The sequence below is a fragment of the Macaca fascicularis genome, chromosome 2 (assembly GCF_037993035.2).
Source record: "Macaca fascicularis isolate 582-1 chromosome 2, T2T-MFA8v1.1".
Classification (NCBI taxonomy): Eukaryota; Metazoa; Chordata; class Mammalia; order Primates; family Cercopithecidae; genus Macaca; species Macaca fascicularis.
This window is the reverse complement of record NC_088376.1, coordinates 168,378,227-168,390,698: the sequence shown is the minus strand read 5'-3', so window position 1 is coordinate 168,390,698 and position 12,472 is coordinate 168,378,227. Positions and strand designations below refer to the sequence as shown.

Sequence of the window (12,472 nt, the reverse complement as noted above, 5' to 3'; positions counted from 1 at the left end):
AAGGTAGTAACAAAGAACAAAGTCCCTTCTGCTAAGCAGGAAAGATATTTTTTAACTGGCTTACTTTAGAAGACTTGAATGGACTGCTAAGGGCTTTCACACAGATAATCTCAGAAGTCAAAGCTCAAGAAGCAGGGGGAAGAAACAACTACTGGAGGACCCCAACGGGTAGCATTGCCTCTAATTACTGTAAAATTGTTATGTATACTGAAGCCCCACATCCCATTCCCAGACTCAGATTATTATTCTACAGTGAGATTTGGCTTTAGAACACTTGTTTGAGTGTGTCAGTAATAGAATATGACCTCTTCAGAAATGGGGGTGTTTACATGCAGTGCTCCTAAAGTTGGCACACATGGAAGGTAATTCAGGGTTATGTTTGCAGTGGCACCCGTCATCAGCAATGTTTCAATCCCAGTCCATCTCTCTGTACTGTTTTTTTTTTTTTTTTTTTTTTTTTTTTATTATTATACTGTAAGTTCTAGGGTACATGTGCTGTGCAGTATGTGCAGGTTTGTTACATATGTACATTCATTTTCAATGTAGTCCTCAGTGGTCTTTAGAAAATAGTGCTAGCAATTCATAAGCATGTTTGAATTTTCAAAGTTTTGCTTTTTTTTTTTTTTGAGATGGAGTCTTGCTTTTCTTGCCCAGGCTGGAATGCAATGGTGCAATTTCGGCTCACTGCAACCTCTGCCTCCCAGGTTTAAGTGATAATCCTGCCTCAGCCTCCGGAGTAGCTGGGATTTCAGGCGCCCGCCACCATCCCCGGCTAATTTTATTTGTATTTTTTAGTAGAGACGGAGTTTCACCACGTTGGTCAGGCTGGTCTCGAATTCCTAACCTCAGGTGATCCACACGCCTCGGCCTTCCAAAGTGACGGGATTACAGACATGAGCCACCATGCCTGGCCTCAAAGTTTTACATTTTTTATAGTAGCAATAAGGCTGAGTACCTTCATAGGCCTTTACCTCTGATCACACTAAAGGCTTTAATTAAGTTAGTCTTAAGAAGAAAAATGTAAACCAAACTCCAATTATTAAACATTGGAATTATTCCTTCTTATTGGTCTAATAATTACAATTTTTTACTTCTCATTCATTTTTCAAAGGTTTTTTTTCAGTATGATCTAGGTTATTGGAACTATTATATGTGATATGATGGGGTGTTGGGCACAGACACACAGTAAATCAAGATGATGCAGAAATGAAAGTCTAATGCTAAAGATTTTACCAATCTTCCCACATCCCCATTTTTCAAAGGAGGAAACATATAGAGGACATTATATTTATTTCCAGACATGATGATATAATTATAAAGAAACCTCTCAATGCACTCTCTCTTTTTTGGGAAGTCTATGACAGCAGGTATTACAATTCTACTTTGCCAGATGAGGTGTGTAAACCATAGAAAACTAGCATCCAAGAGAAGAACAGACTTGGATGTGGGTAGAATAATAGGAGGAACACTTACAGTCAGATAGATCAGAGTATGAATGCAGGCTCAGGCTTTTTTCCACTAAAATGTATAGAGCAATGTAATCTCACTGAGCCTCAGTTTCTGATACTGTGAACTAAGGATTATGACATCAATCTACAGTCAATGCTGTAAGAATTAAATGTGAAGAGTTTTATGGAGAGGGTATCTGCTAAATGTAACTATTTTTCTTACCCTCCTAAATTTTTTCAGTCTTTTAGACATTTGGGCTATTAGAGAACTAATGACCTCTGTGACCACACTAGCTCAGGCAATAACTAAACGCAACAGTTTTAAAAACACCAAGCAGGAGATAGCACAGAGTTTGAATCAGTTAGGTCTAATAGTAATACACACCTCACTTACTGGCTTTGCAATTTTAGATGCTACTTAATCGTTCTGGGGCTCAGTTTTTTCATTATAAAATGGGAATGGTTCCTACTTTGCTGGGTAGTTGCTGAGTGTGGTAGCAAGGATTACAGACAACTCTTTATAAAGTATTTGGTATATTAGGTAAAAGTATTGTAATATATATTGTTCAGATTTTTTATTAATTAAGGTTTGTACATAGACTCATCTCCTGCACTTAATATTTCTTTTTCTACCCAAGACCTTGAAAGGGTTATGACAGGGGCTTTGATCACATATTAGCTGGTTTGGCTGTGGTAATTTAGCTCCTGAGTATTGGGATTACAGTACCAGCCCTGCCATTAACTATTTAACTATGACTTGGATAGGAATTCTAGGCCTGAATTTTGTTCGTCTCCAAAATGAAGAGGCTAGAATAAATAATTCCTAAGATTCCATGTCGCTATAATATTTTCTGGTTCCAGGGTCTTTTTACTGAGCTATAGCAGATAAATCCTCATATCTTTAGAGCTTAAGCTACTTCTCTATGGTTCAATTTCCACATTCCCTCTACTCTATTTCTTCTTTAATTGCAAAAGGGGATAATTTCCATTACTTTGCAAACAAACCAATATCTCTATTCTGGCTTAGTGGCATACCAGGTTATTAATGCATCATACTTAAAAAAAAAAAAAAGCCTGGATTGTTCTTCAATCCAGAAATCCAGTAATGTTGTAGGTAGTAATAATGAGAATAATGATGATTTATTTTCAAGGTTTTCTATGCCTCCAGGTCCCCGGTCATTGCACATGATAAAATACACCAAAATTAAAAATGAGATTAAGGTTTAACAGATAAAAAATACAGTCTAGGAACAAAACACATTTTTGGTATGCATCTCTACATTACACAACAGCCACTTAAAAAATAAACAAAAATAAGAAATCCATTAACCAACAACAGAATTTAATAATTATTAACTAGAAAGAAAATAAAATTAACTTGACCTTATCTTAGAAGGTTGTCGGAGATCTACTCAGTTTATGCAAGTGAAAAATATGTTTTGAAGTATAAGACCTCAATTTCAGAAGTCCAAGCTCTCCTCAAACTCAGAGGTAAACCTTCAGGGAGGATTTAAAATAAATGTATGGATTTTATTAGCATGTGTATATTATTTACCTTTGAATTAATTTTGCTCTTGTCCTATTCTTGAGCTATCCTTCAATTGGTATTTTTATGTGTATCTACTATGTGCTTTCCCACTGCATTAGGAATAAAATTTAAATTCCTCACTCTGGCATTTCTCTGACCACAACTCCAGCCATTCTGCTTTGCTCACTTTGCTCTGGCCACTCTGAAGTCCTTTTAGTTCTTTGAATACAGAAAGTCTGTATTCAAAGCTTTGCATTTGAATACAGGATTTTGTATATGCAGTTTCTATCTGGAGCTTTCTCCCCTCCCATACTCCCTTCCCTACCCCAAATTCTTCACCTGGCTGATATTAATTTCCGTCCTTCAATGCTCAACTCAAAGGACACTCTCTCTGAGAATTCTGTCCTGAGCACCCAAAGGACAGTATAAGGGATTTCCCCCACTCAATGTTGTCTTGCATACATAACTCTTTACAGGGACCACAGTTTGTAATACTGTAATAATGTTTGCATTTATTTCATGTCTAATTTCCTTAGGAGACTATCAATTTCATGATGAAGGTGTAATGAATCATTTCTATATTTCTAGTATTAAGCATAGTTGAATAATGAGTTAATGATTCTATTGTGGTAGATTCAGTAGGGCTAAGAAATGTTAATTAAATATGGACTATTCCCTTAAAATTTTATTTTCTAGTAAGGGAATAAGGCATACAGATAAAGTGCTATAAAATGTAGAAAGTAATTCGTGTCTCAATAAAAGTGTAGATGAGTATTGTATTAGTTTCTTAGAGCTGCTGTGACAAGTACCACAAATTTGTTATATTTATTATATATTTATTATATTGGGTACTGTCAAAGGCATGATACCAGGAACAAAATTTAACAGTTTTGGAGGCTACAAGTCCAAAATCAAGTTGTCAGCAAGGTCACTACAGGTGGTAAGTAAATTTGGTGGTTAGGGGAGAGTGGATTGTTTCTGTCCAGGTCAAAGAAAGAAGGATTCATGAAATTAATAACATTGGAAAAGAACTTGTTAGGATGGGTTGGTTTTGCATATGAAAAAATTGAATGATGGACATTCCAGATGCTGGAACAATATGAATAAAGGTAAGTGAGAGAACTTGGCCTGAGTATATAGTACATATAACCGGGTAGGTGACAATTAACTAAGAAATGGGATTAGAGTTAGATTTTAGGATGTCATGTATATTGATTAGGGATTGTTATACATAGAATTATTGAAAGTTTTGTCTGAACAAAGGCGACATAATCTTAGTGCTCCTGTTTTAGAAAAGTTAATGGGGCAGCAGTGTTTAGGATAAACTGATCTCCCTGCTCCATCTCTTCCAATTAGGAAATTTTTGCAAGCAAGAGAAGATAAAATCCTGACTAGAACAGAGATATCAAAGAAAGAGAATGAGACTTGGCCACTTACTGGACATCTAGGAGGAAGAAGAGGAAAGAATGATATATTTTGAATAAAGATGTCCTAGGGAATTGGAGTTAGAAAAGCTAGGATAGTCAAAAGGAGGATGGTTTTTAGGTAGAGGAATAAATTTAGCTTTGATATACTGACTGAGAGAAACTAGAGCGATTTCTAGTTGAAGATTTAAATAAGGATGTTGGAAATATAGGACTAAAGTTTTGAAGACATATCAGGATGGGAGGTATAAATTTCTGAGTTATCCATGTGAAGTAATTGAAGTCATGTAATTCTGCGAAGCTGTGTCAAGTCATGAGAAGAGTATGAATGTGGAGTATGACACACGTGATCACACTCTGTGTCTACTATTTACCTGTTGTATAACCTGGGGCAAATTGCTTAACTCCATCATTTTCTCATATATAAGGAAGAAGATAATTTTATCCCTTAATTAGGATTACATGAGTTAAATGCTTAAAAGCTCTGCCATGTTTAAGCTGCTTTTATATTTTGGGGCATAATTCTCAATAAGAAATACACTTATTTTGCCATCTAGTATCTTAAAAATACGTGATGTGCTTTAAAAAATATTTATTTTCCTGTGATTCGAGTACATGTGATCTTTTAAACTTTCATGGCCTACTAATGAGTTACAACCCACACTTTGGAAAACTGATCCTCCCATACATTATGGTTGTCATCCAATTCCTCCTCTAGTCACTGGCCCCAACAAGCATTCTGAAATCACACCAATACTATTCAATGTTCTCTTGACTTTCATTTATTACTCCCTCTTCATAGGCTTCTTGCTAGTATCACATTATTCCTTCATGGCCCAGAAAAAAATGATAACCATTTACTTCCTCTGCTATACCATATAACGTTTTGTCTATAAGAAAGATGTGTTTTTCCCAGATAAATTATGAATTCCTTCATAACAGAAAATATGTGTTATTTATCTGTGTTTTTTGGTAAAATATTTTGTTCATAGGAGGCACAGAATATTAATTCATTATTATAAAGAAAAGGGAGAAGAGGTTTGAAAAGAGAACTTTGCTGGACATCTACATCTAGGACCCTGCTCTGGTATCACCATGTCTCGATTCCTCCATCTTCTCTATATGCCAAAGCTTCCATGGAATTTTTAAAGGGCAGAACTATTGTCTCTTTGTCTTTGAGGCACAAAGACTCAGGCCACTGACTTTCAGTATATGGCGGAGAGAGGGAAGGCCTGGATGGGTTAATTAAAATAATGGAAGAAACTAGAAAATGTACAGAATTTAGCTTTGGGTAAAATAACAGAAAGGTTTTTACCATAGCCTCTTTGGATTGGTAAATGACAGAATCCAATGAAAGCAATGTGAAACAAATGACCAGAGCAAGTAATTCATTTTAAAATATTAAAGCTTATTTCTTTTTTTTTTTTTTTCTGACTCTGGAAAACGTGCCTCTGATGGAAATGACCCTGGTAACAGTGACATTCTGACACCATGCATGGTGCACACCCTTGGGAAGTTTGAATTCCACATCACAACGGCTCTGCTCAGATTACTGGTTTCATCATGCCTGTAAGCCCAATTAAACTACTGGAGTTTCTAGTGGTCTTATGTCCACTTTGTAAATCATCATAAAGAATAATAAGTCTACCAAATAAATTTGCCTCTACAGGACTCGTTGCTCAACCAAAGGCATGATACCAGGAACAAAATTTAAAAAACAAAAACAAAAACAAACAAACAAACAAACAGAAACCTCTTTTGATAACAACCAACGTTTTCAGGATACTCCTTTATATATGAATTTGAGATTTTGATGAAAGGGACTACAGTTCAACAAGTCTCAATAAATGAACCCAAGGCAATTTGCTCCTCAGGAAACATTTCTCAGACCCTGACTGTAGAGAAAAGGTTGAAGCCTCAGATTGTAAATTCAGATAGACTACCACGTCTAGGTCTCTAAGGATGAACCGTGATGGTGGTCAATATACTTTGTGTAACGTTTGTGCCCTACCCTGTGCCTCAATTTACTTATTTAAAAATGAAGCGATTAGACTTTGTTTCTTACATCCTTTCCCACTATAATATTTGGCAATGCTCTGCCCTTACATTTGCCTAAACTTTTTAATCTTAAAATATATAAAATGTTTTTTATAAAATTCTTTTATGTCATTAAATGTTATTGAACATGATAACAGTACAATTCACTAAGCCTAAATTTCATCATTTTAGTATTGCCTCAGAGGTCAAGTTTTATGAGAGCCTTAATTTGCATCACCAGAAGCTCATTTAATAAAAATGAAAGAATCCCTTTTGGAAATAAATTTTAAAAAGTGATGGTGGGGAAGAGGGACAGAGAAATATATGTAAAAAAGAAAACAAACAGGAAACTGAACTTAGAAGGTGTCAAATGGTTCTGAGTTCTAAAGAATATTGTGGTCATATTAGTGTTGAAAAGCTGGTCCTAGCATTTTATGCACTAAAAGTACATTCTGTTAATGGTTCCTTCCCAAATCCCTGGCCTCTTGACCCAATATTTATTGTACCACTTGTCCCGTTTCCCTGAAACAAAATCTATCATATGGCAATAAGGCAAACTGAGGTATCAGAGCATCATCTACCCTGGAATTGGGCATATTTATCCGTGGAGTCGACTCTAGCATGTGGAATATAAAACACATAACTTAAGTGGAAAACTGCTGAAGACCATTTCATAGGTGAAAAGGATGTGGTATGAATGGGCAATTCTCACTTTGGTCAGGAAAAAGAAATGTAAAGTCAATGAGGTAAGGGGCTGGGAGACGGATGCCTCGTATGATATGATAAGCAGAAAGGTTGTGTTTGGCAAATTCCTTGACCACCTTCTTCCTGACTGTCAAAAACTGTATTCAACCTGTGTTTATAATAAATATTCTCTGATAGCATGAACCCTGGATTTCTGACTTTAAAAAAGTTTTGAAATTAAACTAATAACAGCTGTTTCATGATTACATATTATTGTATCAAGGGTTAGGAATTACAAAAATGAGTAAGAAAGAGCCCCTGCTCTTAGAGACCTTACTGTCTGTGGGTTTGAACTGTTGTAGTTATGACAACAATAACAATAATCATCATTTATTCACTGATATCAGCCAGGCACCATGCTCAGTGCACGACATACACAAACTGCCAAAGTCTCCTTCGTTTCACCGATGCAATGACAGTGAGGTGACCTTGCTCTGTCAATGCATCATCTCTTAACAAAAATGAACTTAGCAGGAATTCACACCATAGGCAGAGACATGTAAGCAACTCCAGAACTGTCTACTCTCAACACACAAGAACTACAGTCAACAAAAATGCAGTGAACTAGAGTGAAAAATGGAAGCAATTGTCTGAATCACCTTTAGTGTACTCTGTTGATTGGGGGCTGTGACACTCTAAAAACCATGATGCAGTAGACTCCACATCTGGCATTCCAACAATGGAAGGTTAAGTGTTTTAAGACTCTTAGTGAAAAAACTTGCAATACATTAACTGTAAAACTGAGGAAGACATCATAAGCTTCTGGATTTTATTACCAAAATGTACATTTTGATCTAAAATTAAAAATAAAAACAGATTGACTTTCCTTGTAGTATTTCACAACCTTTGAGTGCAGCATTAAAAATGCTTTTCTTTTTTTCTTCACCAACTATAAGCTTCTGTTTTCTTACCCTGGGCGTCTGAATCTTTTATATGCTTGGGTTCTATTCACTGCCTGTTATTCAGACGTTGAAATCCCAAATGTTAATTGTTCTTCCAAGTACATTGACAAAACAGCAGCTAAATAAGGGTAGACCAGACTGTGGTAGACTCTGACATGCATTTATGGAACAATGGGGCTCTGAGAGACAGCCTTGTAGCTCACGGGAAGACATAAGATGTGCTATTTTGACTGCTTCGTAGCAGAATGGGGAACACACGCACACAAGGGAATTATGCATTTTACTTAGTTTTGCCCAAAGTCCTCAAGGCAACAGAATCTTGTGATGTCATCATGAACTTTATTTCTCTCCATTTCCATTGACACAAAGGCTAAAAATTTCTAATGACATCACAAAGGAAAAAGAAATCTACTTTGATTCCATAAGAAATCTTTCACCTTCAGTGAGAGGGGTTTAAAAAAAAAAAAGCAAGAATCTTTCCAGACAGGGTGTGTGTCACTGTGCTCATGCACAGTGGGTGACACCCTCTCTAATGAAATTCAAACCAGCCAAAAGAAAGGATTCACAATTTAGGTTGGATAAAAAAGACATCCTGAATATTGAGACCAACAACTTTTTTTTTTTTTTTTTTTTTTTTTTTTTTAAGAAGAAAATCATTTAAACATATATTTCTTCAGGGACATTCACATTTTTACTCGTGTCTGGTTACTATGTTACCAATGTTTTTGTCCTTTTTTGGGTTGGTCACAGAAACACAGAAGAAGGTACAGGAAGCTTTGACTTATAGGAATACAGTGCAGCTCAATCTTTTGTTTTTAAGGTGCAGTGATTTCAGTCTCTAAATGTAACTTCAGGCAGTCTGAAAAGAAACAGGTTAAAATCTCTTTCAGTTATAATTGGTATTTCAGATTTAATTAAAAATTAAACTTTCATAATGTTTCACCATCCAAAGCAATGCATTATCAGTCAAGCGTGGCTTTTCTTTTTTTCTTTTTTTTTTTTTCTGTTAAGGGAAAAAAAAAAAAAAAAAAAAAAAATCCCTCTTCCCAGAGTAGTTTTTTAATGAAAAGAAAAGGATCTAAAGAGAAGAAAAAAAAGCAATTTTGAAAAACAAAATATGCCTCCATGTTAAGGACTTCATAATGATATGACTAGAAACTCAATGTTTCTGAATTTTAGCTATATTCTGATTAAAAAAAAAACAACTCCTAAACAATTTTTACAGCCTAAAGATTACAGAAAATATTAAGTTCAGGAAATAAAGAAGAAAATCTATGTATCTGAATACCCATATTAAAGGGAAATTATGACTTCAAATAGAATTGTAAAAAATGCTAGATCTGCTACTTTCCAGTGACTGAATTGCTGGTGAGATAGATGGTGAAGTAGGGCTAAATGAACATATTTAACAACACAAAATGGCCATTGAAATGTACTGTATTATGGGTTTAGCGTGCCCCATTTCACATCATATTGTACATCTTGTCACATGCAGCCACTGCTGTTTGAAGCAGCACAGGAAGACCAAGAGAGTCTGAACAAGACTCCCTGGTTTAAATAACTGTAACCACATTGCTTATTTTTTAAATATGTATTTTTAATTCTAAATTAAGTAAGAGTCCAGGCATTAAGAGCTCCAAGTGTATAATAAATATTGGGCTTAAAATATACTATTTTTTCATCATTTCTTTCTTCAAACAACACCATTTATAAATAAGATAATAGTATTTTTTAAATTAAAAAAATCACACACTAGAATTAAATCATCCTTACTTTTAGCTTTGAAAAACTGATACAATGGGATTTAGAAAAATTTAATTTTTAAAATATAAATGAGGTAATATAACTCGCTTTCTTTCATTTCACAGCATGGCAGAATACTTTCTACATATTTGTAACACTAAATGTCATATGTTTATGTCCAATTTCACATTAGTGCAAGGTAATATTTTAATATTTCCCCATAGGAGAGCATAATCACAAATCACCCCTGAAATTGTACTATTATTAGAAAGCATATGTAGTTCTTACTTGTGATTCCTGTTTTCTTTTTCTCTTGAAATCTATAGAGGAATATTTTGGGTAATTGTTCTATTTGATATACATAGATTTTAAGTGTAAACATGCTCAGGTTCACACTAAATTCACTCATGAATGAGATCAGATTTAAAAGAAAAATCACTGACATTGACTACTAAACTTTTCCCCCTCCTCTCACATGCCTGAATTAGGCTAAAAATGAACCAGCGTAAAGGCAGAAATTATGGAGGCGTCACCAGGGACAACTGAATGAGAGGAGGGGAGTGCACATATTTCCTTTTAAGGCAGCAAAACATTCATAGAAGAAACTGACAAAAATAACTTGTGCTTAGAAATTATATGATATATAATATAAATATATTGAATAACAATAATCTCTGAAAAATGATTCAGAAATGTAAAAACTGCCCACCTCTGGATAAATCTGAACCACCAAATGGCATTGTTCTACTCACCAACAAAATACGGTTAGTGAAACGAATTCACTTTCTAGTTTAGACATGAAAAGGTGATAGAAACTAGGCTGAATATTTACATATAAACATTTAACTGACAACTAGTAATTCAATTCAATCAGTCAGTTTTCCTTTTCCTCAATTTGCCAGATGTTGAATGAATTGAACTATCAGCTCAAAATAATTAAATCAATTATATGAGTAGATGGTCAGTGTACCAATTTTCATTTCCCCCCTCCTCCATGCCATTTCTCCTTCTCCTCTTCGATCTTTTTCTCCTATTTCTGCATGTTTCTTCTCTACTTTCACTTTCTTTCTTATTCTTTTTTCCTTCTTTTTTTTTTTCTCTTGGTGAGGGTAATGAGGCTCAAAAATAACATCTTGTATCCTGTTGAGGGAAACTTGGTCACAACTATCCTTCCAGATGACAAACTCATTCTTAAATGTCTGTTTCCCAATCCAAAGAAAACAGAGCAGTCGAAAAAATAGAGACTCAACATCACTTACAACTACCAACACCACCCCTCTTAATTCCCATGCTGTATTCATCATGAGGAGAACTGAAATTTATTTACATTATATCTAACCTCAAATAGGACCACAAATAAGACTAATAACAGGACCATTTTGTGGCACTCAGGCAAACGGCTGGGCAAAACAGATGGATCTTACTTTGCGCCAGGACTCAAAAAATATAGTCGCCAACTCACTGTTGGCGACTACATATCTTGGCCCAAAGATGGACCTGGAAGTGGGACCGGTTGTCTTTGATATGAATAGTGCTCCTCTTCTTATCTCCTCATGAACAAATCAGTAACTCTGTCACTATATAGTGAGGTTATCAGGTAGAATTGCTTAAAAGACTGGTCATCAAGGATGTAAAATATTCTGAGGGAATGTCAGGTGAGATGAAGGAACAGAAAGTCAGAAAAAATACCTTATTTTTGGCACTTTTGTCTATTTTCAGCTTTCTGTGTTTTTTAATTCAAATTCACGACTGTACACTGAACCCACCTTTAAAATAGATTTACAGAGTATGTGTCATCAATAAGAAAACTTGCTTCTCGCATTTCAGGTTCCAAAATCTGTTAAAATTTTAAGTCACATAGATCAATCTCAGTCATTATTAAAATTGACAACCAGTGTCAGACTTCTTTAATCAGAACAAAACTATGTAAGGCTTTATAGATTACAGTCAACATCCAATGATGCACTGAGCAACAGCTCAGTAATCAATGCAAATTACAAAATCCGGAAGAATGCTTTTCTGGCAGAGACCCTTTAGCAAAAGAGTTGTACATTCTGCACTCCTTAAAGGTTCTGAATGGCTTTCCAGAGAAGTAGCAAATGCATTATATTACAGTAACCTATCTTGTAAGTCACAAGGCCACAAACAAAGCCTCTAGTCAATAAAAAAAAAAAAACCTGAAGGGGGGTGAGAACTATAGATCTTACCACTGACTACAAACAAAGGGCTGCTTCTGACCACATTCTACTTTTTAAAATCCTCACACAGAAGGAGTTTTAGATATCACCAGGTCACAGAACTTCAAGGAAAGAACAACAAAGCATTCCAGCTTAGGAGATCTATGTTAATTCAGGCACTTCTCTTATTGCTCTTCCAACTATTCAGTACTGATTGTATCTTGCTCCGATTGCTTTTGAGAGTTCACTCATCTCTCTATGATTTATTTATTCAGACATTGTACAGATTTGATTTTTAAGAGACAGCCCTGTTTGTGGTCAGCATAGAAGGCTAATTATAATACTTTAATTATTTATTTTAGTATTTTTTTCTTTTCAGTATTTAAAAACTTTTTATTATAAAAAATTCAAATATATGCAAGAGTACAGAACATAGCAAAATGAACTCTCTAGTACCCATCACCCATTG

The 12,472-nt window shown here is 35.0% G+C and overlaps 1 protein-coding gene and 1 long non-coding RNA gene across 42 annotated transcripts in view; one reads left to right on the top strand and one right to left on the bottom strand.

Annotated features, from left to right (window-relative positions):
• The window catches only part of ZBTB20 (zinc finger and BTB domain containing 20), an 813,376-nt gene that overhangs the window by 456,405 nt on the left and 344,499 nt on the right, over positions 1-12,472 (bottom strand). The window lies entirely within an intron of this gene.
• On the top strand, positions 2,848-7,325 carry LOC123571642 (uncharacterized). The gene is made up of 3 exons (XR_010584738.2): positions 2,848-2,939; positions 5,877-5,969; positions 6,070-7,325. It is a non-coding gene; the product is annotated as an uncharacterized lncRNA (long non-coding RNA).